Source organism: Gorilla gorilla, chromosome 22, assembly GCF_029281585.2.
Source record: "Gorilla gorilla gorilla isolate KB3781 chromosome 22, NHGRI_mGorGor1-v2.1_pri, whole genome shotgun sequence".
Taxonomy (NCBI): Eukaryota; Metazoa; Chordata; class Mammalia; order Primates; family Hominidae; genus Gorilla; species Gorilla gorilla.
The window spans coordinates 29,407,184-29,417,213 of record NC_073246.2 but is presented as its reverse complement, the minus strand read 5'-3'; positions in this window follow the sequence as shown (position 1 = coordinate 29,417,213).

Here is a 10,030-nt window from a genome sequence, read left to right as displayed (position 1 = left end):
AGAACCATTTCTATTTATTGATTTTATTTACAGGATACATAAAATCAATATTAAAATATACAACCCTAAACAGTTACACTAAAATATATCTACTCCTTATGTTTTGTATATGTAAGCATTAAATGAATTATTTTGACATTAGTGGGTTTGGACCACTTTAGTTAAAATATTTTAGTGGTGCTCCCACTTTCGGCAGCCATTGCTTATATTTCTTGCAAAATCCTAAAATTCAAAGTGGAGACATCCAGCTACTATTTTGTTTCTGGGCTAAGTCCAGTTTTCAGTTCCTAATCTCATCTTCTTTCCCACTTTCTTTCCTTCTAGCAAAATACACTTACTTAAATCTTCACACCTACTTTTGCTTCCAGCCAGCTTCCAACTGTTGACTACCTATTTCACATTAATGCATGGAATTAAGCCACTTAGTTCCCAATGGCACAATTTCTGAGATTTAGGTATACTATGTCAAATGGAAATAAATTTTTAAAAAGCTTCAGAAGTAAGTCTAGTCATTGTTCCTTTGGTAGTTGTTATTTAGACCTGTTACTTGTGTGTATAGCTTACATTTTCACATTTCAAAATATATGGAGTCTGATATGGTTTGGCTGTGTCCCCACCCAAGTCTCACTTTGAACTGTAATAATCACCATGTGTCAAAGGCGGTGCCAGAAGATAATTGAATCATGGGGGTGGTTCCCCCATACTGTTCTCATGGTAGTGAATACGTCTCATGAGATCTGATGGTTTTATAAATGTGAGTTCCCCTGCACAAGCTCTCTCTTGCCTGGGGCCATGTAGGACGTGTCTTGCTTCCTCTTCACCTTCTACCATGATTGTGAGGCCTCCCCAGCCATGTGGAAGTGTTAGTCGATTAAACCTCTTTCCTTTATAAATTGCCCAGTCTTGGGTATGTCTTTATTAGCAGCATAAGAACAGACTAATACAGAGTCCATACAAATTGTATGTTAGAACAAGAACTGATAGGTTAATTACTCCACAGACAGTACAATGAGAGCTCAAATCATCCGTTTACAATAACTATCTAAAATTAGTTTGGGAAATCAGGATATCACTTTCTGGTTTTAAAACAGCACAATCAAGATGGATAGAAAATCATACCCTCTGAACTCATGCCTTCTTATTTGGGAAAGGATTAAATTTACAACGTTTCTCTCTTGGTGTCAAGTCTATTTGTTTATTTTGGGAGAAAAATATGTTCCGGCCTCTGAGTTTCACCCCAGAATCCCTTTGGAAAATAATTGGATCAAGATGATACATTCTTGGTTTAAAAAAAACACAGAATCCATAGCTAGCATTTTTGGGGTTTGGTTTACATCCAAGTTTCAATAACTGGCACTTAAGGTAAGTCCTGCACTCATTTGTTCAGAGGCTTGATCTTTTCTGATGGCTAAGGGCAAAGTGTTATGCATAGCTGGCTAAGATTCTGGGTGTAGGTGGTTCTGACTGGAGTTGGCACTAACTGACAGGAATGAAGGGATTTCAGAATTCAAGGGGGCTTTATTCATGAAGAACACATAAAAAGAATACAATTTTCTATACTTTCAAAGTGATCCCCCTTAAGCAGCTCCTTGGTATAGACTTTAGCAGGTGTTGGCAAATGACAAAGTTATGTTTAATAAATGAGAGTACCTATAGCCCGTGTGTCATATCACTATAGTCCATTCTGCAGCATCATTGCAAGGCATGGTAAAGTATGCTCTTAGCGTTTTAATGCTTAACTTCAATAAATATTTTTTACACTTTTTCCTTAACTTACGCCTTTTTTAACTTGAAATAGATTCCCATAGGGATTCTGTTTTTAAAAAAAATACTATTTTCAAGATGGGTATCTCACTATGTTGCCTAGGCTGGCTTCAAAGTCCTGAGCTCAAGGGACCCTCCTGTCTCAGCCTTCCAAGTAGCTGGGAATACAGGCGCATGCCATCATGCCCAGCTGGGATACTGTTTGTTAGTTAGCAACAAAAGTATTAATAGTTCTAATGAGTGAAAAATAAATTAGCTGACCTCTGTGCCAACTAGATTAGCAAGAAGGCAAACGGATTTCTCTGAATAGTACGGCCAGCTATATGCTCCCTATTTTTTTTTTATACTTACCTCCTTATACCGTTTTCCTTTGGAGCAACTACTCAATGCTAGGCAGTGGCAAATGCTTTGAATGCTTTAATTTGTTTTGTCTTCTAACAACTCAATGAGGTATTTGCTACAAATTTATAACTGATGGAACTTGAGTTTAGAGCTGTTAGGTAATTTCTGCAAGGTTGTAGTACTTCTAAGAGTGGGGTTCTGATATCGAAACCTGTAATTTATGCTATAACACCTCTGCTGAGTTTTCTCTAAAGTCTTCTTACCTAATGAGATGACACAGGTATTCTTTATTTTAAACATCAGTTGTTGTTTGTTTCGGTTTTGTTTTTGTGTTTTTGTAGATATCCTATTCAGTTTAACTGGTCTGTATTTCAAGTGAGCTATATGTTGCTGCCTCAATGCCTGTTTCTGCATTTAGAAGTATTTCTACATTAAGATGCTAATATGCTTTCAAAATCATTTTGAAAATGTAATTACACATTTTAGTACCTCAAGGACGTAATATACGTTCAATTTGCCCAACTAAGATAAAACATGTACTTTTATTACTCAAAATAATAAATACACAGTTGCAAGAGTAATGGACACATCATAACCTAAAGTAACAACAAAGAAGATACATCAAAGCGTAAGAATTTCAGAAATTCCAATTTCATTAGATCAAAATTTTCTTAAAGTTAAACTTTATTTACATTTATTAAGAATGCCCTAAAACCTCAGTTTGGAAGCACGCAAATTGTTTGCAAAATTTGCTTTCATACTTCAAAGTTATTTTAATTAGTAAAATTTGTTGTAATTTCCTGAATATTGTCACACACACAAAATATAGCATTTCTTAATACCTTCATTACTTTGATTGAAATCCCTCATGTGAAAAACAACACAATCTTGGCATATTCCTATTCCTAGTTGTGTGTGTGTGTGTGTGTGTGTGTGTATTATAGAGTCTTACTCGGTCACCCAGGCTGGAGTGCAGTGGCGCGATCTCAGCTCACAGCAACCTCCACCTTTCGGGTTCACGCCAATCTCCTGCCTCAGCCTCCTGAGTAGCTGGGACTACAGGTGCGCATCACCACGCCCGGTTAATTTTTTATAATTTTTTAGTAGAGACGGGGTTTCACTGTGTAGGCTAGGATGGTCTCCATCTCTTGCCTCGGCCTCCCAAAGTGTTGGGATTACAGGCGTGAGCTACCGCGCCTGGTCTAGTCCTAGTTCTTAATAAAATTCTATAAAAACAACAATGTATGTAAAACTGTGGATTTCCATCAAAATAATGAGAAATATAGTGAGCTTTACCATCTTTTATGCAGGCTTTTCATGTTAAATATTTGTCTTGCTTGGTTGATTTAAACTCTTCTGGTTTTAACGCATCTTATTACATCTTGACACAGGAGTGTAAAACCACATGCGTCGAGTGTTTTCAGGTAAACAAAATAGTAATTAACCATTTACTCTTACTGATTCTGTTGAAGCCGAGAATCCTGTACCCACCTCTTGGGTGAAGATTACCTTCAATTTATTATACAAAAACCGTGATGAGAAAAATATTGCTAAACTAAGTTACAATGTACAGTACGTGGGGTTATAAGTACATAAGACTTCACCCTGAATTTAGTGGAAGTTTTCTTATCTTTTTCTGATGTGCAAGTCCTGTTTAAAATAGAAAAGTTTATTTTACAGTGCAGGAATTACAAAATGTTGTCATGCAGTTTGATAAAATAGATGTTGTTTGACCATATATATAAAACAACCTCGTGTTAAAATCAAATGCTATCTAAAGAATACAATTTAATAAAGGTATAAAATGGCTTAACTGTTGAAAAGTGATGACAGTATCACATTCTTATTCTTTAAGATGGGAAAGCATATGCACAGTGAAGATGACTGCTTTGACATGGTAGTACACATAGTATACTATCAATCATTCTCAAGTCTCTGTAAGTATCATCCATGTTTTCTGTTACTTTAACATGTGCTATGGTTGTATTACTCATCATCCTATAACTTTTTCATATAAGACAGCATGACTTTTTAAAATTAAACGTTGATTGAGTTCTGAATATTGAACTGCTCTTGTATCCATGAAATAAAGGCCACTTGGTCACAGTGTACCATTTTTTAAATATAGTGCTTAAATCAATTTGCTTATATTTTGGTAAGGATATTTGCATTATACTTATGAGCGATATTGGTCGGTAGGTGTTGTTTCGTATTGTGTTTTTCTCTCTTTGTCTGGTTTCAGTATCAGAGTAAAACTAGTTTCATAAAATAAATTTGGAAATATTTCTTCCTATTCTATTTTCAGAAACATATTGTGTAGCGTTGGTATTAATTCTTCCTTAAATTATCAGTGGAATTCTCCACTGAAACCACATGGGTCTGGAGATGTCTTTATTGTTTTTTATATTACAAATTCTATTTTCTTAAAATGTATTAAGGCTGTACAAATTATCTACTTTATATTGGGTAATTTTTGACAGTTTGTGGCTTTTAGAATATTGGTCCATTTTATCTTAGTTGCCAAAATTTGTGTATAAAGTTATTATCAGTATTTCCTTATTATTCTTTCAATGTCTGCAGGGTCTAAAGTGATATTCTTTTTTTTTTTTTTTTGAGGCAGAGTCTTGCTCTGTCGCCCAGATTGGAGTGCAGTGGTGCGATTTCGGCTCACTGCAAGCTCCACCTCCCGGGTTCATGCCATTCTCCTGCCTCAGCCTCCCAAGTAGCTGGGACTACAGGTGCCCACCACCACGCCCAGCTAATTTTTTTTTTTTTTGTATTTTTAGTAGAGACGGGGTTTCACCGTGTTAACCAGGATGATCTCGATCTCCTGACCTCGTGATCCGCCCACATCGGCCTCCCAAAGTGCTTGGATTACAGGCGTGAGCCACCGTGTCCCACTAAAGTGATATTCTTTACTTCACTTCTGATGTTGGTAGTATGTGTTTTCTGACTTTTTTCATCATCAGTCTTGCTAAAGGCTCATCATTTTCATTGATTGTTTAAAAAAACAGCTTTTTTCCATTGACTATTTTGTCTTTTTTTCCCCCCCAATTCCATTGATTTATTTTATTTATTTTGGTAGTAAGATAAAGTAGAAACCCATAGCTATCCTTGGCAAACTTTTTTAGTTAGGGAGCAGCATAAAGTATATAAGGGAATGATAACTTGGCCCTTTTTACTTAGTAATTCTATGGCTAGTAACTTTCAATGGATGTAGGAAAAGAAAAGACATCCAAATTATCCCAAGTATAGGAAGCTGTACTACCTGAACCTTATGTTTGGAATAATTGATTTGATTACAAAAAACAAAAAGTAGGATTGCTATTACACAAGAGTGACATGAAGAAATATTTTAGTAGTGGCCGGGCGCAGTGGCTCACACCTGTAACCTCAGCACTTTGGGAGGCCGAGGCGGGCGGATCACAAGGTCAGGAGTTTGAGACCAGCCTGGCCAACATGGTGAAACCCCATCTCTACTAAACATACAAAAATTAGCCGGGCATGGTGGCACGTGTCTGCAATCCCAGCTACTCGGGAGGCTGAGGCAAGAGAATTGCTTGAGTCCAGGAGGCAGAGGTTGCAGAGAGCAGAGATCATGCCATTCCACTCTAACCTGGACGACAAGAGCAAGACTCTGTCTCAGAACAAAAAAAAAAAAGAAAGAAAGAAATATTTTAGCATTGATTAACACTACATGCAAATCTTAGTGTACAGGAATGTTAAGGAGGGATTGTGACAGAAACAAAAGATGAAATACTTCTCAGATTTGAATGTAGATTATAATAGAATCTAAGAGTTTCCTCTTCCATTTTCCACCATGAGTTGAAGCAGCCTGATGCCCTTACCAGATGCAGCTGCCCAATCTTGAATCTTCCAGCCACCGGAATCACAAGCTAAATAAATTTTCTTTTTAAATTACGCTGGCTCGAGTATTCTGCTATAGAAACACAAACCAAAGACAGTAGGAAAACTCCATCCCCCAGGATGGTAGATAAAGCATGCTTCATAGACATATGGCCACTGGCAGGCACACAGGGTCAGTGCTCAGAAGAACCTTATGCTTGGAGTTTAATTTTTTGAGGTCACCGCCTAAGAAGAGACATTCTAAATAACTTTATATTTGAATATGTGCTGTGTAAGTAGAGACCTATGAGATCATGAAACATGCACTGAGGGATTACAGCCTCAGCTCTTATGTGGTTCCATTTTTTGCCACTGCTTAGGATGCATTCTTGGCTGCCTTTGTTTTCCATCCTCTGGAACCATGATCCCTCCCCCTCCCCACCCTGCCACCACTGCCAGCCTCCATCAAGGATAGTCACTAGGTCAGGTTATGTTGAAAGGGAAGTATCTTTTGCCCTTTGTCCTCTATGAGGAACTTGGGAGTAGGCCTGGGAAGAGTCAGAGTGAGGTCTATCACTACCCCAGCTATGTCATGCCCCATGGTGCATTTGGTGGGCAACTTAGCAGGAGATTCTTGCACACCCCCACTCCACATTCCAAGCACATCTTATGTGGAGGTTTTGATCCTTTGGAACTTTTCACCTGTAAGAAGTGAAGATTGACTTCCCCTAATATGGTAGGGACATTGCATTTTATTTTGCACTGAGCCTAAGGAATTATATACCCGACGCTGGTGGTGGATGTGCTGAAAGTAAAATCTAAGAACTGTTCCATGAAGTCTATGAATGAAGTATATGCAAAAGAAAAACAAGTTTGGGACTCTGTTCCTCAATGAGAACCACACATGAATCCTTAAACAATTTCACTACAAAAGCATCTGTTTTAAATATCACAATTATCTGCTATTCCTCTTTCTTCTTTTTTCTGTTCTCATTCACTGAAAAGAGGAGTATCACAAGGATACTAACGGTAGTGCTGTTAGGTATGATAAACCAAGCAACAGTTACGTAGAGTTTTCTAGAAATGTCATTGTGTGTCATGGAAGTGGATACAAATAAGACCTCACCCTGAGCAATTGTCAAAAGCAAAGTAGAAAACAGACACAGTCACATTTTATTTATTATTCACATTATTATTTATTCAGCAATGATTTATTTAGCACCTAGAATAGATCAGGTCGTAGTGTTTGAGAATAGAATAGTAAATATGAATGAAATATCTTCCTTTTGCCGGGGGAGTTGACATTCTAGTGGAGAGAAAACAGAAAATCTATCTATGTAATGGTTCTAACTGAGAAATACTCAAAAACATACTTTTCCTTCTTAGTATTCCTTCATGTGTAATCTACAAATTGCATTTTAATAATTGACAGTCATCACTAAAATGATAGATTTCCAGACTATAAACTGGAACTACTGATTTAGAATTTCTGAGAGTAGGCCTGGAAACATGCATTTTACAATCTCCCAAGGTAACTCTAAATCATGATATTATTTGGGATCTTCTGGCCTAAGCAATGCAGAGAAAATAAAGTAAGCACTAAATAATGGTGCAGAAAAACAGGCACAGCTAAGATGATTTGCACAAAGTGTTAATATAAACTGTTTTCCATTCTCTGTAAAGTGTAGTTAATGACCTTCTTTCTACATGTTTGTTATGAAGTGATCAGGATTATTTTAGGTCAGAGAAGAATTTGTCTTAATTTGCAACATTTTTAATGTCTGAAAGATTTCTGAAAGCAATTAAAACCTCACAAAACAAAAAAATTTCCACAGGAAAAGCATTCTGAAACTTAATATTTCCAGCAATAATAAGAAATATGTTCAGAAGTACACTATTGATTGTCAGCAAAATAGAATTTTGTAACACATTGTGTTAATCAACATAAATAGAAAAATTTATTAAATTATTAATCTAACTAAATTAAAAAACCAATAAAATTCAGCTTTCTACTACATTGGATACATTTATTCTATAGTGGGGAAGGGAAGTAGAATTTGGATTGAAATGATATAATTTAATCTACAAAATATAATTTAATTAGTAATGAGCCATGAGCTTCAGAGATTCAGTGAAAATAAAACTATCAAATCAACTAAAATTGATTTAATCTCTTTTCTTAAAAGATGAGGATAATACATCAGAAATCTCATTTATAATATAAATATTTCTCTCTGTTTTAAGGGAATTAAACTGCAAAGCAGGAAACACATTGTCACACCACTGTTGAGACTTTAACAGAGAACCATTTATATTGGTGTTATAGGAAGATTAATTAAACTAAATGAAGGAAAATTGGACTACTACCCAGTACACAAGCTGAGAGCAATCAGGAAGAAAAGTGAACTGTGGTGCACTTCAGGATCCCTTTTTCCAAATGAATGTAACCATTCTTAATCATGGAGAAACATGCCATATGCACAAACTGCAAGTATTCCATCCATGAAAATGAGCAACTCTCCTTCTTCCCAAGACCTGAGGATTATCTGGGCAGGTCTAACAAAAACCAAGCAACAGGTTGTGTGAGGAATTGGCTAAGCTTTCTTTTAATTTCTTTTGATTTACTTTGCATGGGAATCTGCCTTTGTTGGGAGAATTCTAAGGGTGTCAAATGCAGACATATGTGTATGTTTTGGAATCTAGTGCTGTGGAAAATTACCAACAGATAGTAATGGCAAGATCAGATAGGGAGGGGCAGTAACAGAGACTCGTTTGGGAGGGGTGAAAGCCAATGTAATGAACCATTCAAAAATGATTTGCATGACTCGAAGGAGAGCATTTCCTTTTCCCACGTTTTATCACCTAATGTCACATGAGTGGCTTTGACTTCCTCTCTACATCATCTCAAATCCCCTTGATGTCAAATTTAAGACCAACTCCCTATTTTTTGATAAGATTAGGTTCTATATCACTCTCAGTCCACCTTCTTTTTTCTCACTATCAAATACCATTCTTCCTTTCATCATGCATTCTACTATAAAAAGTCTACTTCTACTTCTATCAATCAAGGCTAGCTAAATTGTTTTTCCTTAGTAAACTTTGCAAAAGAATTTTCTCAAATGTCAGGTGAATGTGTATTCATGCACAGGGAAGTGGTTCAGTATTTACTAATTATTAGCAAGCATAATAAATGTATAAATTTAGTAGATATATTTAAACTTTATTTTGAACAACTTTTAAACTCAGAAAAAATTGTGTAAATAGTGAAACTGATTATCGTGTTTTGAATATATACACATATACACACTACATTCAATTTATATACACACTCTGATATTATGCTCCCATTACCATTGAAACAATGACAATGATGATGGATATATTGCTGGAAATTCTTGCATCTTTTAGATTTTGAATTGATTATTTAATAAGTTAACTTTAAAGTAAGTTTCATTTTCTACCTTTTTGGTAACAGCTTTCCCTAGAAAACTGTCATATACTATATATTATTAATAGAATAAATTTGATATGAAGAAATTTTCAGCCACCTGTGATCAGTATGAGGCTGGTAAATAGCATTAAGTTTTAATTATGCAAAGAAAATTGATATAACAAAGGCATAGTTTTATGTGTTTTCTTTCTTCTCCCTTTATAAAATCCATATGTATTAAGACTAAGTATATGTATGTGTTAATAGCTATAGTTAAATATTTACTGATTGTTCCTGCTAAAATTAAGGCCAGTGTTAAAAATATTTAAATTAAAATCAAAATACATGGCATACAATTATATGTTTTAGGATTGTATTGGCAAAATCACTCAGGGTCCAAAAAGTACCAAGAGCTATGATGTTCAAGATTAATATGACATGCATATACATTTATCAAAGCAAATTCCATAATTATCCCTTCCTTCCTTCCTTTCTTTCTCTCTTTCTCTCTTTCTTTCTTTCTTTCTTTCTTTCTTTCTTTCTTTCTTTCTTTCTTTCTTTCTTCTTTCCCTCTTTCTTTATTTTCTTTCCTTTCCCTCTTTCTTTCTTTTCTTTCCTTCTTTCTTCTTTCTTATTTATTTATTTTTT